Here is a 19,917-nt window from a genome sequence, read left to right as displayed (position 1 = left end):
TGTGTGTGTGTCACAGAGTGTGTGTGTATGTGTGTGTATGTGTGTATGTATGTGTGTGTATGTGTGTGTATGTGTGTATGTATGTGTGTGTATGTGTGTGTATGTGTGTGTATGTGTGTATGTATGTGTGTGTGTATGTGTGTGTGTATGTGTGTGTGTGTATGTGTGTGGGGGGGGGTCACAGAGTGTGTGTGTGGAGGTCAGATGACAACCGCCAGGAGTTAGTTTTCCACTGTGGGTTCCCAGGACTGAACTCAGGCCATCAAGCCTATGTAGCAAGCACTTTTGTTTTTTAACCTGCTGACCCATCTCACTAACTCTGCCTCAATATTTGTTTTAAATAAGTGTAAATGCTCTAAATATACCAATTATAAGACAGATAGATACTGGTAGAGTGAACTAGGTACTATGTGAGTGCGTGTTTAAGGACGTATGAGCTTAGAAACAAAAAACCACAGTCCAACTAAATGCTGTCCATACAAATCTGCTTCAAAATGCTGGCATCGGCAAGCTGAAAGCAAAAGAAAGAAACGAAAGTTATTGAAGCTGCACAGTGTGTTCTCCAGCAGCAAGGGAGTCAAAGCAGAAAGCAACAACAGAAAGACGATAGCAAAATATTCAGACGCTAGGAAATTAAACAACACACTTTTAAGTAATCCACGGGTCAAAGAAGAAATCTCAAGAAAAAAATATAAATGCATTGGGTTGGATGAAGAACAAAAATGGAACATAATCAGCATGAGGGTAGCATTTAAAAGGGGTTAATAAGGAAAATTAAGCATTACATCCTTAAAAGAGGGAATTTTAAAACCTCAGAAACTAGAAGAGAGAAGCGAAATAAAGTCAAGCCAGCAGAAGAAAGCCGTAAGAAAAGCAGGCACGGCTTTTGTAGCATCATTCACAACGGCCCAAAGCAAAACAACTCAAGTGTTCTTTGATGGGAGAATGGATAAACACAGCGTGATGCATAGACACGCTTTTGTGTATAGAATAGCATCCTATGCATGCTGCAACATGTGCCAAGGAAGCTAGTCACAAAAGAAGAACTACCCTATAATTCCATGTGCACGAAGTACCCAGAGCCTTCAAATCCATGGTGACATAGATAGAATGGTGGTTTCTAGGGGATGGAAGCAGGAGTGGGGTTTTGGGGGGTAAAACGAAACCATTCTGTTGATGGACCTACAGCAGTTGTGTGTGTGTGTGTGTGTGTGTGTGTGTGTGTGTGTATGCACACACGTGCACTCCATACCACAGCAAAATGGTTAAAATGACAAATTTTACATTATCCAAATAAAAATAAGAACATAAATAAGATTACAAATAAAGGAATGACAGAGAAAACCAAGGTAGAAAAGAAGCAAATTCCTCAAAACAATAAACAATATTGAAACTCTAGCAGGATTCCACCAGTATTAGGGTGGAAATGACGGCCCAGTGACGACGAGCATGTACTGCTCTTGTAGAGACTCAGTTCAGTTCCCAGCACCTACACCAAGCTGCTCACAACCACCTGTAACTCCAGTTCCATGAGATTTAGTGTTCTCTGGCCTTAGTTGGTACACTCATGCGCGATAGTGGTGCAGTGAAAGTCACAAGGCACACACAAACACAAAGAAGAATTATAAATACATCTGTTAAAACATCACCATTTGTATGAATTGACAGTGAATATACTCAAGAGCCTATATCCATTCAAATATCAAAGAGTCAAAACCGATTGATGAAGACACCCAGAATTCACCCCTGACCTCCATATGCTCATGAGCGCACACAGATGTGGATAATCACAAACTCGTATGTAAATGCATTGTACACACACTGCACACATAAATATAGGAAGTGAATTTTGCAAACAGCTTGACACTCAGAAAGTTAACAACTTGGAAGAAATAGATCAGTTTCTCAAAAATAAAAAATTATCCACTCTGCCAAGTTAAAAAAAAAAACCCTACTAATCTGAATAGGAAATAAGAAAAAAAAATTGGACTAGGAATTTAAATATTGCTTTAAAAGAAATTTCTAGATCCAGATGGTTTTATTGGAGAATTTTATGAATATTAAAAAAGATTAAAACCAATGTTTTATAATATCTTTCCAAAGCTAAAAGAAAAAGAAGTGTTTTCAATTGTGCTTTCCAAATGTAGTATTACTCTGACACCAAAGTCACATAAAGATAGCTAAAAAATTTATACAACAGTATTTTGTGATAGTTCTTCAAAATCACTCATGAAAGAAAGCTGTCTATGAAATTCTAACAAATCAAATCTGAAAACATTTTAAAAAGACGTATATTTTAGGTCCAGAATCCTGGTGGATACTTAAAAATCAACATAGCCCCTCTATCAGCAGAGAAGAGAAACAAAGCATATAATTGTATCAATGGATATAAAATTTTCTTCTGCAAAATTCAGTATCATTCACAACACTTTCCAGTACACTCAGACTGGAAAGGCATATCCTCTGTGCCAGGGCACATCTATGAAGGGGCTGTCCTCAGTGCCATAGGGAACATCTCTGAAAAATATACACTTAGCATTAAAGCCATGATCAAAGCCTGGATCTATTTTTTTTTTTTGTCTCAGAACAAGGAAAGATTTCCACTCTTCTTCTTTAACAACGTCCTGTAAGTTCTAGCTGTGAGAGACAAAAAGGAGCTGGAATAAATCAGGTCAGAAAAGAAGCCATGCTTGTATACGTATGGAAACCCCCAAGCAACCTAATAACTAATAAAAAAGAAAAATGAAAACCCTCATAAGAGTTCAAAACTAGTAAGTGTTTTTCAGTGTCATAGGATGTAAGTTCAAGCAAAATCATTTCAAGCAGAAACTACAATACAAAAGTAGAAGCATTCATCTTAACTCCAAAGCAAATGAGGTAACTAGATCCAATTCCCACATAATGTATACACAATCTGAAAGAGAAAAATTACTGATGTGAACAGCCATAAGGATGTAAGTACTGAGACATACCATGTTCATGAACTAAGTGGCTCAACATGAGCCAGCAACCGCTTTCCTAACCTCATCTACAAGTTTAACGTATACCTGTCGAAATCAAAGCAAGGTGTCAACATAGTCAGTTTGCTTGAAATTATTCATGGAAAGAGAAAGATTTTATAGTAAAAATAATTTAGAAGAAAACTAGATTAAAGTAGGAAACCATCCTTCTTCCAGCGTTAAGTGGTTTGATGGCTGGTGTTAACTGTCAAAAGGATGCAATCTAGAATCTCCTTGGAGATGGGCCTCTGAGCATGCCTAGGGAATGTTATCTTATGTCAGTGGGAGTGGGAAGAACTTCCCACTATTGGGTGGTACTATTCCCTAGGCAGAGGATCCTGGACTATATGGGAGTGGTGAGAGCAGGGAGGGGGAAGGGAGGGAGGAAGAAGGGAGGGAGGGAGTGAAGAAAAGAGGGAGAGGGAGGGAGAGAGAGAGAGAGAGAGAGAGAGAGAGAGAGAGAGAGAGAGAGAGTTAGTTGAGCACTAGCTTGCATGCATTCAGTGACTTTTTCCTCTGACTACATCCGTAATGAGACCAACTAGCAGCTTCAAGCCCCTGATGCTGGTGGGATGGATAGTCACTTGGAAGTGTAAATTAAAATAACCCCCTTTTCCTTTAAGTTGCCTTTGTCAGGCTTTTTATCACAGTAAAAGGAAAGACACCAAAATAGGTGGCTACTTACAAAATGGCTATAAACAATGTTTACATGACTAGGTATTTTAACTACTGTTTATATAAACATGAAAGGAGGGATGCAATGTGGAATTGAGAACACATCAACACAGTTATACCCAAAGGAACAAAAGAGGTCCATACAAAGGTATAATCTTTTTGAAAAGTGGTGCTAGACTATCCACAGGCATAAAGCACATCTCTTTCTAGGCCACATATTAATATAAAATGTCTTTGAAAATGGATCATAGATCAAATTCTGGGAAAAAGCCCCCAAAATAGTTTTAGGTTCAAAGGCTAGACAAAGAGTCTTTAGATTTGACACCATGAACATGTGCCGTAGAAAGAATAGTGATAAATTGGACTTAATTTAAATCTGAAACTTTTAGTTTATAAGATATTCTGTTCAGTAGATAAAAAGATAGGAAGGAAACATTTGAAATCCGTGTGCCTAACAAAGTACTTACATCTAGAACTCATGAAAAACTGTAGAAGTTTAACACTGGCAACAAGTTCAGGGCTGGCATGGTAGTGCATGTCTTTAATTCTAGCACTTGGGAAGTAGAGGGAGGTAGATCTCTGTGAGTTTGAGGCCAGCCTTGTCTACACAGAAAGTCCCAGGCCAGCCAGGAGGAGACCCTGCTGAGGAGCTGTTGGCAGTTGATAGCTGCTAGGAGAAGAAGTCAGTCTTCTCTAAGAATGTGTTCCTGTTTGAACACCTGACTTTTGACAAAGAAGCAAAAAATATCAAATGAAAAAAAGAAAGCATACTCAACAAATGGTGCTGGCATAACTGGATATGTAGAAGAATGAAAATAGATCCATATTTATTGCCATGCACAAAACTCAAGGCCAAATGGATCAAAGACCTCAACATAAAACCAATCATCTGAAGCTCATAGGAGAGAAAGTGGGAAGTACACTTGAACACATTGGCACAGGAGAACACTTCTTAAATATAACACCAGTAGCACAGACACTGAGAGAAAGAATTAATAAATGGGACCTCCTGAAACTGAGAAGTTTCTATAAAGCAAAGGACATGGTCAATAAGACAAAATGGCAGCCTACAGAATAGGTAAAGATCTTCACCAACCCCACATCAGACAGAGGGCTGATCTCCAAAATATACAAAGAACTCAAGAAATTGGTCATCAAAAGAACAAATAATCCAATAAAAATGGAGTACAGACTTAAACAGAGAACTCTCAAGAGAGAAATATAAAATAGTTGAAAGACACTTACAGACATGCTCAACATCCTTAGTCATCAGAGAAATGCAGATTAAAACAAGACTGAGATTCTGTCTTACACCTGTAAGAATGGCCAAGATCAAAAATGCTGATGACAATTTATGCTGGAGAGGATGGAGGTAAAAGGAACACTCTTTCATTGCTGGTGGAAGTGCAAACTAGTATAGCCCCTTAGATATCAGTATGGTGATTTCTCAGAAAATTAGGAAACAACTTACCTCAAGACCCAGCAATACCACCTTTGGGTATATACACAAAGGATGCTTAGTCACACCACAAGATATGTGCTTAACTATGTTCATAGCAGTATTGTTTGTAATAGTCAGAACCTGGAAACAACCTAAATGCTCCTCAACTGAAGAATGGATAAAGAAGATGTGGTACATTTACACAATGGAGTATTACACAGCAGAAAATAATTACATCTTGAAATTTGTGGGCAAATAGATGGATCTAGAAAACATAACTTTAAGTGAGCTAACTCAGATCCAGAAAGACGAATATAATATGTATTCACTCATAAGTGGCTTTTAGACATAAAGCAAAACAAAATAAAATAACAACAGAAACAAAAACAGCCTACATTTCACAATCCCACAGAACCTAGACAACAAAGAAGACCCTAAGAGAGACATACATGGATTTAATCTCCATGAGAAGTAGAAAAAGACAAGATCTCCTGAGCAAATTGGGAGTGTGAGGATCATGGGAGAAGGTAGAAAGGGAGGGGGAAGGAAGGGAAAAGAACTGAGAAAAAATATATAGCACAATTAAAACAATAAGAAAAGAAATGTGTTCCTTTACAGCTATTGTCCACTTATAAGTGAGTACTACTGTATGTCTTTCTGGGTCTGGGTTACCTCACCCAGGATGACTTTTTCTAGTTCCGTCCATTTGCCAGCAAATTTCATGATGTCATTGTTTTTGACAGTCAAGTAATACTCCATTGTGGAAATATACACATTTTCTTGATCTATCCTTTGGTTGAGGGGCATCTAGGTTGTCTCTGGTTCTGGCTGTGATGAGTAAAGCTGCTTTGAATGTAGTTGAGCAAGTGTCCTTGTACTATGACTGAGCAGCCTTTGGGTATATGCCCAAGAGTGGTGTAGTTGGCTCCTGAAGCAGATCGATTCCCAGTTTTCTCAGAAACTACCATATTGATTTCCAAAGTGGCTGTACAAGTTTGTACTCACACCAGCAATGGAGGAGCTTTCCCCTCGTTCCACATCCTCACCAGCATGAGCTGTCACTTGTATTTTTGATCTTAGCCATTCTGACAGGTATAAGATGGAATCGCAGAGTCATTTTGATTTGCATTTCCCTGATGGCTAAGGATGTTGAACATTTTTTTAAGTGTTTCTTGGCCATTTGAGAGGCTTCGGTTAAGAATTTTCTGTTTAGATCTGTACCCTACTTTTTAATTGGATTGTTGGTATTTTGATTTCTAGTTTCTTGAGTTCTTTATATATTTTGGAAATCAACCCTCTGTCAGATGTGGAACTGGTGAAGACTTTTTTCATTTTGTAGGCTGCCATTTTGTTCTATTGATGATTTCCTTTGTCTTACAGAAGCTTTTTAGTTTCATGAGGTCTCATTTATTAATTGTTGATCTTAGGACCTGTGCTATTGGTGGATATTATAAAGTAAAGGGTAGCCATGCTATAATCCACAGACCCATAGAGGCTAGGTAACAAGGAAGTCCCAAGAGGGAACACCTAGATCTCCCTAGGAAGGATTTATTTATAGAAGAGGTTTCATGGACTGGGGCATATAGGGATGGGTACATGAGGGATCAGGTTCTGGAGGGATGGATGGGGAGAGTACTGATAGAAATGACTGGACAGGGGCATTTCAGAGTGAGGTAGAAACCTGGAGTAAGGAAAATTCCCAGGAATCTACATGAACAACCCCAGCTAAGGCTCCTAGCAATAAAGGATATGTAGTCTGAACTGGCCATCTCCTGTGACCAAGCAAGAATTCCAGTGGAGGGATTGGCGCACTAACCCAGGTACACAATCTCTGACCTACAATCTGTCCTGCTTGAGGAGTGTGCTGGGGTAAGGATGGAACAGAGATTGTGGGGGTGGCCAACCAATGACTGGCCTCAGACCCATGCCAAAAGTGAACCCATCCCTGATACTGCCTCGAGTGCCAAGACTCAGAGCCTGGATGGCCCAGAGATCTAGGATAAAACCTAACTGACTGGAGAAATAAAAGTCAATGTAATGATATTCTGCTGTACTCAGATTGGTGTCTAGCCCAATGGTCATCAGAGTCTTCATCCAGCAACTGGTGCAGACAGTTGTAGACCCACAGATAAACATTAGGCCAAGCTCAGGGAATGCTTTTGAAGAGAGGAAAGAAGGATTATAGGAGCCAGCGGGGTCAAGGACATCACAAAAAACCAACAGAATCAACTAACCTGGGCTCATAGGAGCTCGCATAGACTGAACCAATAACCCGAGAGTCTGCACGGGAATGACCTAGGCCGTCTGCAAATATGTGACAGTTTTATAGCTTGGTCTTCTTGTGAGACTCCTAACAATGGGAACAGGGACTGTCTTTAACTTTTTGCTGGCTTTTGGGACACCATTCCTCATACTGAGTCGCCTTGCCCAACCTTAATAGAAGGGGAGGTGCTTAGTCTTAATGCAGCTTGATATAGCATGCTTTGCTGATGACCAGGAAGGCCTGCCCTTTTCTGAATAGAAATGGAGGAGGAGGGGATGTGGGGGCAGAGGGGAGGTCAAGGGCAGGGATTGGGAGGAAAAGAGGGAGGGGAAACTGTAGTCAGGATGCAGATTACAAATAGGCATTGATGCTCAGCATCCTTAACTGTCACAGAGATGCAAATTAAAAGTACAGTGATATAACACCAAACTGCTGTCTTACTTAGATTTCTATTGCCGTGATAAAAAATTGCTGTGACACCATTTCCAAAAGCAACTGAAGGAAGAAAGAGTTTATTTCAATTTATAAATCCTGAGTCACAGCCCTCTGAGAGAAGTCAAGGCAGGAACTCAAGGCAGGATCACCGAGGCAGAGGCCATGACACATCACTGCTGACTGGCTTGTGCCCCATGATTTGCTCAGTCTGCTTACTCATACAACCCCAGGCCACCTGCCCTCACACATCCAGCATTAATTAAGAAAATTCCCCCCACGACCTTGCCTACAGACCAAAATGAAGGATACATTTTCTCAATGGAGGATCCCTCTGACCTTGGCTGTGTCAAGTTGACAAAAAAAGAAAAAACTAACCAGCACAATGGTTATTAAAATGGTTTAAAAAAAAAGCAATAACTCTAAATGCTGCTGAGGATGTGAAAGGATGGGCAGTTTATATACTGCTGGTGAGACTATAAAATCAACAGCCATTCTGGAAAGTATCTTGGCCTTTCTTATAAAAAAGTGCAATAGTCTTACTCACCTGAACCAACAAGTATGTACTTATATACTCACTTTAGAGAGATGAACTATTTTTTGATACTAAAGTTTATGTAAGAATATTCACAGTGGTTTTATTTGTAACAGCTTCAATGTAGAAACACTCCAATGTCATCCAAAGGGTGCAAGATTAAATAAACTGTTGTCCATCGACAGCAAGGTTTACTACATAGCAACAAAGAGGAGGAAGGCAGCCATGAGGAAGTTATACTGGGTGAAGTCACTGCCAGAAGAATGCCTGCCTCATGCTTCCGTTCATGCAGTCTTGATTAAATAGTAGTAATTATGGAGATGGAGAACAAATTAGTAGTTGTCTAGAGATAAAGGTTTGGAGGAGGAGGCAGCTTTAGTGGGCACACAAGGGAGTTCGGGGATGCTGCTTGCAAGAACATTGGTAGCGGTATCTTGGTGACTTTCTATCTGCGACAAAGTTCCATAAGGTTGCTTAAAGGCACATTTGTATAGGTGCCAATGCACACGTATGGGGACACATGTAACTGGTGAAATCTGAGTTATGCGTTGTTGCATTGTGAATTTCTGATCCAATTTTGTACCAAGTTAAAGGTAATGTTATCAGTGGGGTAGCCTGGGCAAAAGATAGAAGAGTACTTCCTTGTACATTTTCTTTTTGAGATAGGATCTCATGTAGCCCAGGCTGACCTCCAACTTACCATATAGCCGAGGATGACTTTGAACTGCTGATCCTCCTGTGTCTACCTCCTGCTGGAGTTCTAGGCAGGTGCCACTGTACCTGCTGTCTATAGTACCAGGGGTTGAACTTAGGGCTTCCTGCGTGCTAGACAGGCTCCTTAACAACTGAGTCACATTCCCAGCCCTTCCTTGTACATTTCAAAACATCTGTAATCCCAGCATTGTCTTAAGTTTAAAACACTTTGAAAGGATCGCTTTTTAGACAACAAAGCACACTAATCTGACCTGAAGGTAGGAAGAAGACTTACTGAGATATAGAAACAGGCTAGAGGACACTTCTTCAGTTTCCAGTTCTGCTCAAACTTCCTATGAGACTTATGATTTATCCAGGACCCTCATTTTGAAATTCTACCATGGCTTCTCTAGCATGTAAGTGCATTTTATCTCCCCTTCCTTCACTCCTCTCTTGTTTCTGTGTTTATTAAGTAAGAAATACTACTGTGAACCTGTTTATAACCTAGAGCTTTGAGATGTGGAACATGGTGGCAGTGTAAGGGTCATTATCGTGGAGAAGATTTTTTAAAATGAGTAAATATATAACATCTAGTATGTTAGCAGGAAAACAAGTCATAAAAGAAACAAAAGGATGCTGGGAGGTGTAGATGGCACAGTTTTAAACAGGGTGGTAAGGGGAGTCATGGCAAATCTGAGCAAAGGATTGAAGGAAGTCAAGAGTATGCTATGGAACCCTCCAGATCAATATTGAGAAAGGAGAGACCAACAAAAGGAAGACTGTGTGGTAGGCATATGCTTGGCCTGTTCAGAGACAGGCAAGTAGCCAATGTGGCTGAAATTAGGCACAGGAGTTAGTAATAAACAAAGTCTCCGTGGTTCACAAAGCCTTGAGGGCCATTGTTAGCTTTCTTTATACACCAATGGTCTCAAAGTGCTGTTTCCTGGCTCTCAGTGGCTGCCTACCTGGAAGGGTAGAAGTGTAAGCCATCAGGCCCTGCCCCAGGTGACTTGGATGCACTAAGCTAGCAACGGGCTGCTTTAAATGACACAGGGGCCACATGAAAGCCTCTTCCCTTTCACAGAAGAAACTCTACCTCCTGGCCAACCAGAGCTACACAGGGAGAGACCTGCTGAGGAGCAGTTGATAGTCGCCAGCCGAGAGAGTCAGTTTTCTTTAAAGGTGTGTCCTCTTGGTAGATAGGCCATGCTCAAGGAAGACCAGACATCCTGGTCATGATGTCTTATCACAGCAATGGACAAGAAGCCACCAAGGCAATCCCCTCTATTCAAATCATTCCTTAATGATTTGTAAGGAAATGTCACCTACGTCTTTACCTAATGAGAATGTTCACTTACTTGGGTATTACTGGCAGTGTGTGCCCGCCTGCTAAGTTAAAATGTCTGTTTCTGGACTCCATCACCTCATGACCCATCAATCTCTCACACCCAGGGTCAGGTACACTTAACTCCAAAGACCACTTAAAAGTATTTTTAAGGCTGGAAAGATGGCTCGGAGGTTAAGAGCACTGGCTGCTCTTCGAGAGGTCCTGAATTCAATTTCCAGCAACGCCATGGTGGCTCCCAACCATCTGTAATGAGATCTGGCGTCCTCTTCTGGAGTGTAGGCATACACGCCAACAGCACACTATATATAATAAATAAATCTAAAAAAAAAAATCTTACTGGGCTTGGCGGATAGTTCAGTCAGCAAACTGCATGCCTTACAGGCGTGAGGATCAAAGTCTAATTGTCAAAATCCATGTGAAAATGTTGGGTATGGTGCTGTGCAATTGTAATCCCAGTGTCAGGGAGGCAGAAATAGGTACCTCTCTGGCACTCATTATGCAGGCCCCTAGTTGATGACTTTCAGGTCAGTAAGGGACCCTGTCTCAAAAACAAACAAACAACAAACAAGGTGGGCGGCACCTGGGGTATGACACCTGACGCTGTCCTCTGACCTCCACACTCCATCCTGAGCACATTTGTGTGCACCCACACTCCCCCCACAGGGCGCTTCACACACACAAGCACACACACACACACACACACACACTCTTCCACAAAATATTTTTTTTTTTTATCATTTATTATCCTCAGCACTGAAGGCCCATCTGGAGTGACAGGTCTGTCACTTTGGAAAAACGGTGACGTGTGGTTTTCTCGACTTTCGGTGGGGCTGGGTTTTGTGGGATTGGTACAGCCAGTGAATTTGTGAGCCTCTGGCTGGCTCGTCTATTAATGTTGGCAGTGACAGGTGATGAGAGCGAAATGAATGTTTGTAAGACTTGCACGCATCTCCGTTTATTCGATTTGTTTGAAATTAATCTTAGGGTTTCTACAACATGGAATGCTAAACACATGTCACTTATTTTGAACTTAATCCAGCACATGGAAATGTTTGTAAGAATTAAAATGCTTCAGACTCAGTCACGGAGTTCGACTATTGACACAATCTGCCTATGCCTTCTGAAACCTGTATTCGTCACGGACAAGTGGATGCTGCTCTTTTAAGAGTTCAATTGCTGAAATCATTATTGTTGTGTCTGAGAAGAATGAGATTGTTAATTGTGTTTACAATAAAATTGTGAATAAATAAATAAAGACCATTAATATTTTATCCTAAGTGTGAGGATTTGTTAGGACAGCATTCATCACCCTGGGTACCACACTGGTAGAATTGTACTGCCAAGTGCTATTGATTGTTAATGACTGCCTGGAGCTGTGGCAGAAGATTTTTGTGGCTGAGGATGGCTTCAGAGACAAAGGGGGTGGGCTTGGTGGGAGCTGTCTACCACAGAGGTGGTGTTGGCATGGGAGTCAGGGGCCTGCTAATGTCTCTTCCATGGAAGAGAGAGAACGAGCTTTATCAGACTATCCAGCAACTACCCAGAATTCCCAAACCCAGCTCAGCTCCCACATGAGTGTGTGTCTCTCTCCTTAGGACCTGCCCTAAGAGCTCTACTGCCATTCCACATAGTATAACTTCCTAGTTTTTTGTCCGTACCCTCATGCACATGTTACAGTCATGGTTCCCAGAGCATCTCCTTCTTCTGGGTTAGTCATGTTTCCTTGTCCCATGTGGGAATGGTGATCATTTTGTCTCTGAATGCTTGCTTATGTCTGACACTCCAATCCAACCCACGTGCTCCTCACCCCTGTCTCTTTGATCTTAACCCCACTTTTAAGAAATTGTGCAAGTCTTTTCTAGGCTCCTGAGTCCTTCCTGGTTTCTTTGACATTTCTTCTCAGACTAGGCAATTCTTGTTTTTCCACAAATATGGCCTAGATTCACATGAAAAAGAAATCATATCACGTCCACTGCAAAAAAAAAACAAAAAAAAACCAAAAAGCAAAATACAAACAACAACAAAAAACAAAACAACAACCAGATGAAACGTAGAGAGCAAGTAGACATGGGAAGCCTCACAGAGCTTACTCTAGGCTTCCTCTCTAGAAAGATTTGTAAAGCTCCAAAAACTAACTTCTGGGAGGCAGCAGAATCAGAAACATGAGGAATTGAGAGGGAAAACATACTTAGCATACTTTTAGAAATATGCCATTTGGGGCAAATTTTGGGAACCAAGGTACTGCCAACATCCTGCTTTCTCTGCAGGACCACTCACTTCTGCTGGATCATGACTGAGGGAAAACACAGCCATCTTGTGCAGCTTGGCATGCTTCTTGTAGATCCGAGAGAACCCTGCACACCCTCATGGCTCAGGGCCATGATTGCCCACCGAACACTGTAGATGCCCAAAAGGACACCCTGGTTCTCTTCTAAACCTTGCACAAGTGGCCATAACTATCGAAACCTAAATCTTAACACAGATCCCAAAGAGCTTGAAAAAAGTGGGTGTTTTCATGTTTCTAAGAGGCTCTTGCTGTGGGTGAGCACCATCTACCAAGTCGATGGCACCCATCACATCTTTGTATCTCAGAATTTTGAGTTCATCCTTCCTAGAACCCTGTGAGACCCATTGGCAGCCTCTTCATCAGCTGCTGCAGGAGTCTCTAACCGTGTGGCATGACATACAAGGCTCCCTCCTGTGCAAGCTCAACATGGATGTGTAGACGCTTGAAGCAGCTTATTTGGGATGGGCCAGCATCACTTTTATCACTCCTTAGTGCTGCAGTTCCCCCATCTGTTTTATAATGGAATTAAATCTTTGGCTTTCTGGCTGTGCATGTCCTGTGTTTAAACCATCCAATTGCTTTTATCTGAAGCTTATCCTTTTTGGGTTTCTCTTGTCTCTGTCCTACCAAATTTTGGTTGCTTCTTCTTAGGGCGATGCTTTATCTTAGAAATAAGGTCTATTTGGTGTATTTCAAAAGGTTTTAGGGTCCAAACTGATCCAGAACTATCTACCATCACTGCACTCTGTCTTCTTGCACTCAGCCACAAACTGGACCCTACTGAATCCCTTCCCATTCGGCTCCTTCCCTATCCTCATATTGGGCTACCACATTTCAATTGGCATTTTGGGGTTTCTATATTCTTGGGGGACTCTCTTTCCATACAAATGGTGGTTTGTGCTTACATATTTGAGGATTTATGAAGATCCCAGGGCTTCTCCTTTCCTTGATTTTCATGAAACCTTGGTTCTGCCTTACCGGTTGCAAAGTCATTTTTTTTTTCATAAAGTGGGAGTTGAGGGCAAAATGAAGCCTTTCATATTTTGTCACCATCTTCTGTATAAAAACCATTTGATTAGGGCTGGAGAGGTAGTTCAGTGGGTAGAGGGCTTGCCTTGCAAGTACAAGGAACTGAGCTTGGTTTCCAGGCCCAACATAAAAAAGCTAGCTGTGATTACACACTTGTAACCTCAGCAATCTGGAAAGACAAGAAGATCCATTGGCCAGTCTAATGAAAGGGGTGAGTCCTAGGCCAGTGAGAGACCTTGATTGGTAAAACTGACCGAGGAATGACAGTTGAAACAATCAACTGGTATGGACATTATCTGGTGTATGTGTGGGCTTGTGCACGCATGTGCACGTGCATGCGCGCATGTACACACACACGCACTTGTACACACCTGCTAAACATGCACATGCTGTACACATCACACACACACACACACACACACACACACACACACACAAATCATATGAGTAAATAAGAAATTACTCCTGACTTAGAAGTTACCCCTAGTCTTGTTAGGAAAACAGTGTTGTGCTGTCTTAATGTCAGAGTTGGTCTCCTCGGGCCACTAGCTAGCACCCTCACTACGCTGGCATTTTTGATGTGCCTTACTCCTCCCAAAATCTCTAAATTGGGCAAAACACAGCCTCTCTTCACCCACTGCCCTTTTCCTGGAGAAACAAATGTCATTCTAGTTCTGCAGTGGGAAAAAAAAGAGGTAATCTCCAGGTTCTAACATGCAGGACACTTTCTGTACAGTGGCATCAAAGATGCCAATGAGCTCTACTCTCCTTCATCTTGCGTCACTCATTCAAGCCTGAAGTTCTGAAGAGAGGTGAGCCGGCCAAGTCTAACACTGTTCCTGCGAGAGGTTTGCTTGGAAACACGACAAAAGTAGCATTTCGGCACCAGTAGCATAGGAGGTAATATGAAGAAATGTGATATAACGGGCACTTCTGCAATAATTGAAAGAAGAATTTGCTGTTGGAAAGGGGTAAGGGAAAGGCATATTTCCATTGCAATGGATCCTTTTGCTTGGCCCAAATCCAGGTCTAATCCCTTAAGTACAAATCTTAAACACTAGAAAGGAAGGAAGAAAAGAAAGAAGGAATAAGGGAAGGAAAGGATAGGAGGTTTCGGCCAAAGCAGCTGTCATTCACAGACCCATAACCGCGCCCACTCTGTCCCCAGAGAGAGACAACCCAAGATTTTGCTATTCTTAACTTCCCCTGAGGACTTGTGGCAATGGTGTTTTACTGTTACATACAATCTACATTGGTAGTTAGGTAGCACCCAAGTGCATCGTATAAAATCACGACGAAAATGAAAAGAAGACAGAAGAGAAATTCATGGCTCCGCTAGGAGAGAAATATAGACCACAGCCACCCGCACGGCTGACATGGCCCTGTGCTGATTTTTAGAACTTCTTTTGTTGTTGCGTGTTTTATGTATCTTTTGACTTTATATAGCATATCAACTAGGTGGGGTTCTTTCCTAGGTCAGGGTCCCCACAGCCCCAGCTTTTCATCTAAGGGATAAGGGAACTGAGCTGTTGATGATCCTGCCTAGGTGTTCATGAGCATTAACCGCTGTGAATGATGTCATGAGCGGTGATTCCTTAAATTTGTTTTTTCTCTTCTCTCCTTCTGCATCAGCAATCCTACGCCTCATCTCATACACTACAAAGTCACTTTTGGCCTCTTCTTCCAGTTGTATGAGAAGGCCCAGATGTCTGGGAGGCCATACCTCCAATGCAGTGGAGTGATTGTGTTTCCCCATGCTGATGCATCTCTGCTGACAGGCAGGAAAGAACAGTGGTTATGGGCATGAGTGCTGAGTTTAAATTGATTGGTGGGAATTACCTACATCTCCAAGCTCAGTAAAATAAGGTCAGTGGAGTGTTTTTCTTTCTTAATTGTATTTGAGTTATGGCAACTAAATGAATTATTATATGTGAATCATTCAGAACAGCATTGGACACCCAGGTGTTTGTTAAACATTAGCTGTTAGAACCAAGGGAAAAATAATCAGTGACAAGGACAGGTGACAAAAGGCAATCAGGAGATTCACCAGTTGTAGCTGTGGGCCATGGACAGCCTCCACTACTCCATACGTGTGCACACACTCCCCCATACCACTTTCATGCCTTCATTTCTGAACCTGAGAAATATGTCAGGAATAAATATCACCCATTTATTATTGCTTACTCTAAGCATAAACTATCCCCTACGAAATATACTCTAGTCTCACAAGATTTAACCCACAACAGCACTGGCTTTTATAAAGGTCATATCCTTGTTCTGTCCGTTCATGAAGAACGATGGGCGTGTGATCAGGCCAGTGAGTCCTGTGGGTCTTGGTCCTCTCACTGTCTCATTTTCTGCAAAGTGAATTATTTAATGGGAGTTAATGCGTGTGTTTTCAGGACAGTGCCAGAGGCATCTGTTCAGGCCATGGATGACACGTGACAAGATGATGTTAGAGAAGGAGAAAGGTTCTAATCCAGACTATGGTTTTGCCTAATGGTTAGGGAGTAAGAAGGGGCGGGACCATTGCTTCTGTGTAGAAGGGTCCCATGTTATCGGTCTTCTACCAGAGGCTAGAAGATGGCCATGAAAAGCAGAACTAGATCAGGGAGTAGAACTGTTAGCCATCGCTTCCATAGCTGGATGAGGGAGGGGAAGACTCATTCTTCATTACTTGACTTCTGTGTTGCACTTCTAATGTACAACTAGGTATGCTTTCACCTATTCACAACACACGTTATATTCCAGAGAATGGAATCCTGCTACCAACTTAGTTCATGAGAACTTTGAGTAATGTTATGGTTTTTAATTGCTTAAACACACACACATACACACACGCGTGCATGCACACACATGTGCACCACCACCCCAAATTTGTCATCTTAAAAGAACACATTGATTATCTCATATTTCTAATCAGTAGAAACTTGATCTGAGTACTATCTGACAGGGCTGGATTTCTTTCCAGAGGCTCTGGCAGTATGTTTTGTTGCTTTGTTGTTGTTGTTGTTGTTGTTTTGCTTTATCAAGATGTTGAGAGAAATTGGGTCTTTGAAGGTGGTTGTATGGAGGTCTTGGCTTCCATGTGGGTGTCAGCTGATGGATGGCCCAAGGTCCCGTCCTGTGATTTCCAAACCAGCAATTGCAGGCTGCATTGTTCTCACGCTGTGAATCCTCCTGCCCAACCTCACTTTGGGCCAGAGTCTTCACTTTCCAGGATTGGTGTTCAGGTCAGGCTTGTCTCAAGAGCCATCCACCTTGTGGCAGGTATAAGCTTTCTGCAAGGAATGTAATACTCACAGGTCTAGGGTTAGCACTGTGATTACATATTAGGATAAGTATGGACATAAGAAGACTGTGGATTTGTGGGTACATTCAAAGCAAGGAGAGTGGTGGGATGTTTCCTGGTTTTTCAGTGGTGAACAGAGTCCTTCATGATGTCCAATTGATCTGGGCAGACTGCCATCTACTTGTGAGGAGGAAGAACTGTACCCAGTAAAGCAGATTGGCCTCTGGTTAGTGAACAGGAAATACAATTCTGGACACACACACAGTGGCAGGGAACGTACTATGTCCACCTGGTGGAGGCCTGCAATGCAGTGTGTCTGGATTCCTGTTTCTGCTTCCTGAGCCAGTGACCAATTCATTGCACGGGGTACATCTCTGGATGCTTGTCATTCTGTGTGTCACAAGTTAGCCCCGTGATATCGGAGAAGACTACTTCACACCTTCAGATTCTCTGAGGTAGGAAAAATTTGCTCACACATACCTCAGAATCTGCTCCTTCCAACTCCCTGGCCACTTGGCTAGACCATTAGCACAGATCTTCAACTCAGTTCATCATGCTTTCTGTCACAGAGGGAAAGAGAGAGAGGCTGATCAAAGGAGAGTTAAAACATCTCTGAGAATGCCATAAAAGTGTCCCATCAAGCAAGGGAAAGAAAATTGGTTTTAGTGTTCCTCTAGTGGTTGGAAATTGCGGTGTGTGTGTGAGAGAGTCTGTGTGTGTGTGTCATGGTGGGGGGAGCACTGGTCAGGTTAAGAACTCTAAACTCAACAGCAAGGCTCTTCTGATTTGTTCTAATGAGGAAACTAGAGAGTGGAAACACCCGCCAATGAAGCCAGACACAGGTCTTACCAATCCACGGCTGTCTTCCAGACTTCATCTCTCTGTGCCAGTGGCTAAGCCAAAGAAGAAAACAGCCCTAGAATAGGCATTGCCAACCCTGTATTTTCCCAGGTGTTTGATGGTAATATCAATTTCCACGATTCTCCTAGGCTGCAGTTGATATTTTATTATTATGATGGAATCATAATGCATAAGGTCTTTTCTTGCCATGCTCTTCCCACTTCCTCTGAAGGACTTCATGGGAATATCTGTTCCGTTAATTAAGACGCCAGTCTAGAGCCATTAAGTGATATAAAAGAAAACTCTGTTTATTCCGTTCCTGGCATCAACCTCCATTCAGCGTTCTGTCACTCTGGTGATCTGGGTACTCCAGCATCAGCATCCCTTTAGATCTGACGTTGAATGTGCATTTATATTTTGTCATTGAGCTTTGCCAGAGGCTAGACACCAGCAGTACTCTAGACTCTGTTTTGAAGAACAGAAGTTCTTCCGCAATTTCATGTATGCATGTAGTGTATACTCTGATCTTATTTCTCCTGCCCCCAGCTGTACAAACCCCTTATCCTTCACACAAGTCACCATTTTATATATATTCTTTCACCAGGTCCATCGATATTCCGTTTTGAATGAAAATGAAGGAGGGGCTTATAACTCGCCCTTGCCTTGGTTGATCGTCACTGGGGAAAGGGAGTCACACTCCCTTCAGTGCTGTAGTCACTGATAATTTGTGCTTGCTTGAGTAAGCAATCCCTGTCCATGCGGCGCAAGCAGCCCTAATTAAATGCAGTGGACCACCAAAAAAAAAAAAAAGTAAAAGTAAGATATGAGATGGGACTTGTGTGAAGAGTAAGGGGTTTGGCCAGATGGGGGCAGGAGAAATAAGATCAAAGTAATATAAAATAATATATATGTATATACATACATACATGTATCATCTCCAATTAAAATTCCTGTATCTGCATTATATTGAAATGTTCCTGGTATTATAGTTTTATCTAGTGATTGCCAGCACTGAACACAAACACACATTTAAGTAGGTGCAGAAGTTTCTGTAGCAATAAGAATCTCCAAACTGGAACCTCTGGTAAGATTACCTACATTGATAAATTCGGTCCAAACTAAAGTTATGCTTTGTCCAACTGGTGAAGACCTTTCTGTGTTGCTTCTCACACATATTCCAGGGACTTAATACATTTTTATACATGTTTATAAGTCTTGCAAATATTTTGAGACAAAGTACCCTCTTTCTTGATTTGTTTTCTTATGTATTCCTTGGGGGTATAATGGGATCTAATTTAACCACAGGTTTAGAGGAAAGAGGAGCCTGGAGCAGCAATAGAGAAGGGAGAATGGTGGGGACATGGACTTGTTAGACGGTGCCCCCTTAGACTCCGGTGCAGGAAGGGCTATTTCCAAGAGTGTAAGTGGGTCCATGAAGGGCAGGGATTCCAGCCACCCAGGTCCTGGGTCCCCTGCCCTACAGCTAATCCAGGCTTTCATGTTCTTCTCACTCCTGAGTGGAAGCCCGCTGAAATACATCATACATTGATTATTTTGACACATGTCATGATTTGGCAATCTGCAGGAGAAAAGAATCTGGTAAATTTTGTTCTCAGTTATTTCAGTCCTAAAGATGAGTGATTATTTCGTAGAGTTCATAGAAAATCTGAGAATTAAAAATTTCCGTTTATCAATTTTCTTTCAAAAGTCCTCCATTCTAAGCTAAGCAGCCTTAACCTGTCCATCTGGAGGCACCAGCAGCAAATCTCCAAGTTTTTTCTAAATGGACACTTTGTCCCAATGGTCAAAGGTAACAATTTGATCACCCAATTCATTATTATTTCCATAAAATAGAATTCAGTTTTAGACTAATAATAGGATGTTCCTTGATATCTACCCTGTCAAAGCTAACTAATGTCAGGTTTCCCATAATTCACCAGAATTCTTTTTATTTCTTATGCTTACTGTATGCCATGAATGTCAATGAATGTCAAATCTCTCCTCTCCTCTCCTCTCCCCTCCTTTCCCTTCCCCTCTCCTCCCCTTCCCTCCCCTCCCCTCCCCTCCCCCCCTTCCCCTCCCC

The sequence above is a fragment of the Microtus ochrogaster genome, chromosome 5, assembly GCF_000317375.1.
Source record: "Microtus ochrogaster isolate Prairie Vole_2 chromosome 5, MicOch1.0, whole genome shotgun sequence".
NCBI classification, from domain to species: Eukaryota; Metazoa; Chordata; class Mammalia; order Rodentia; family Cricetidae; genus Microtus; species Microtus ochrogaster.
Note: the sequence above shows the minus strand (reverse complement) of the source record.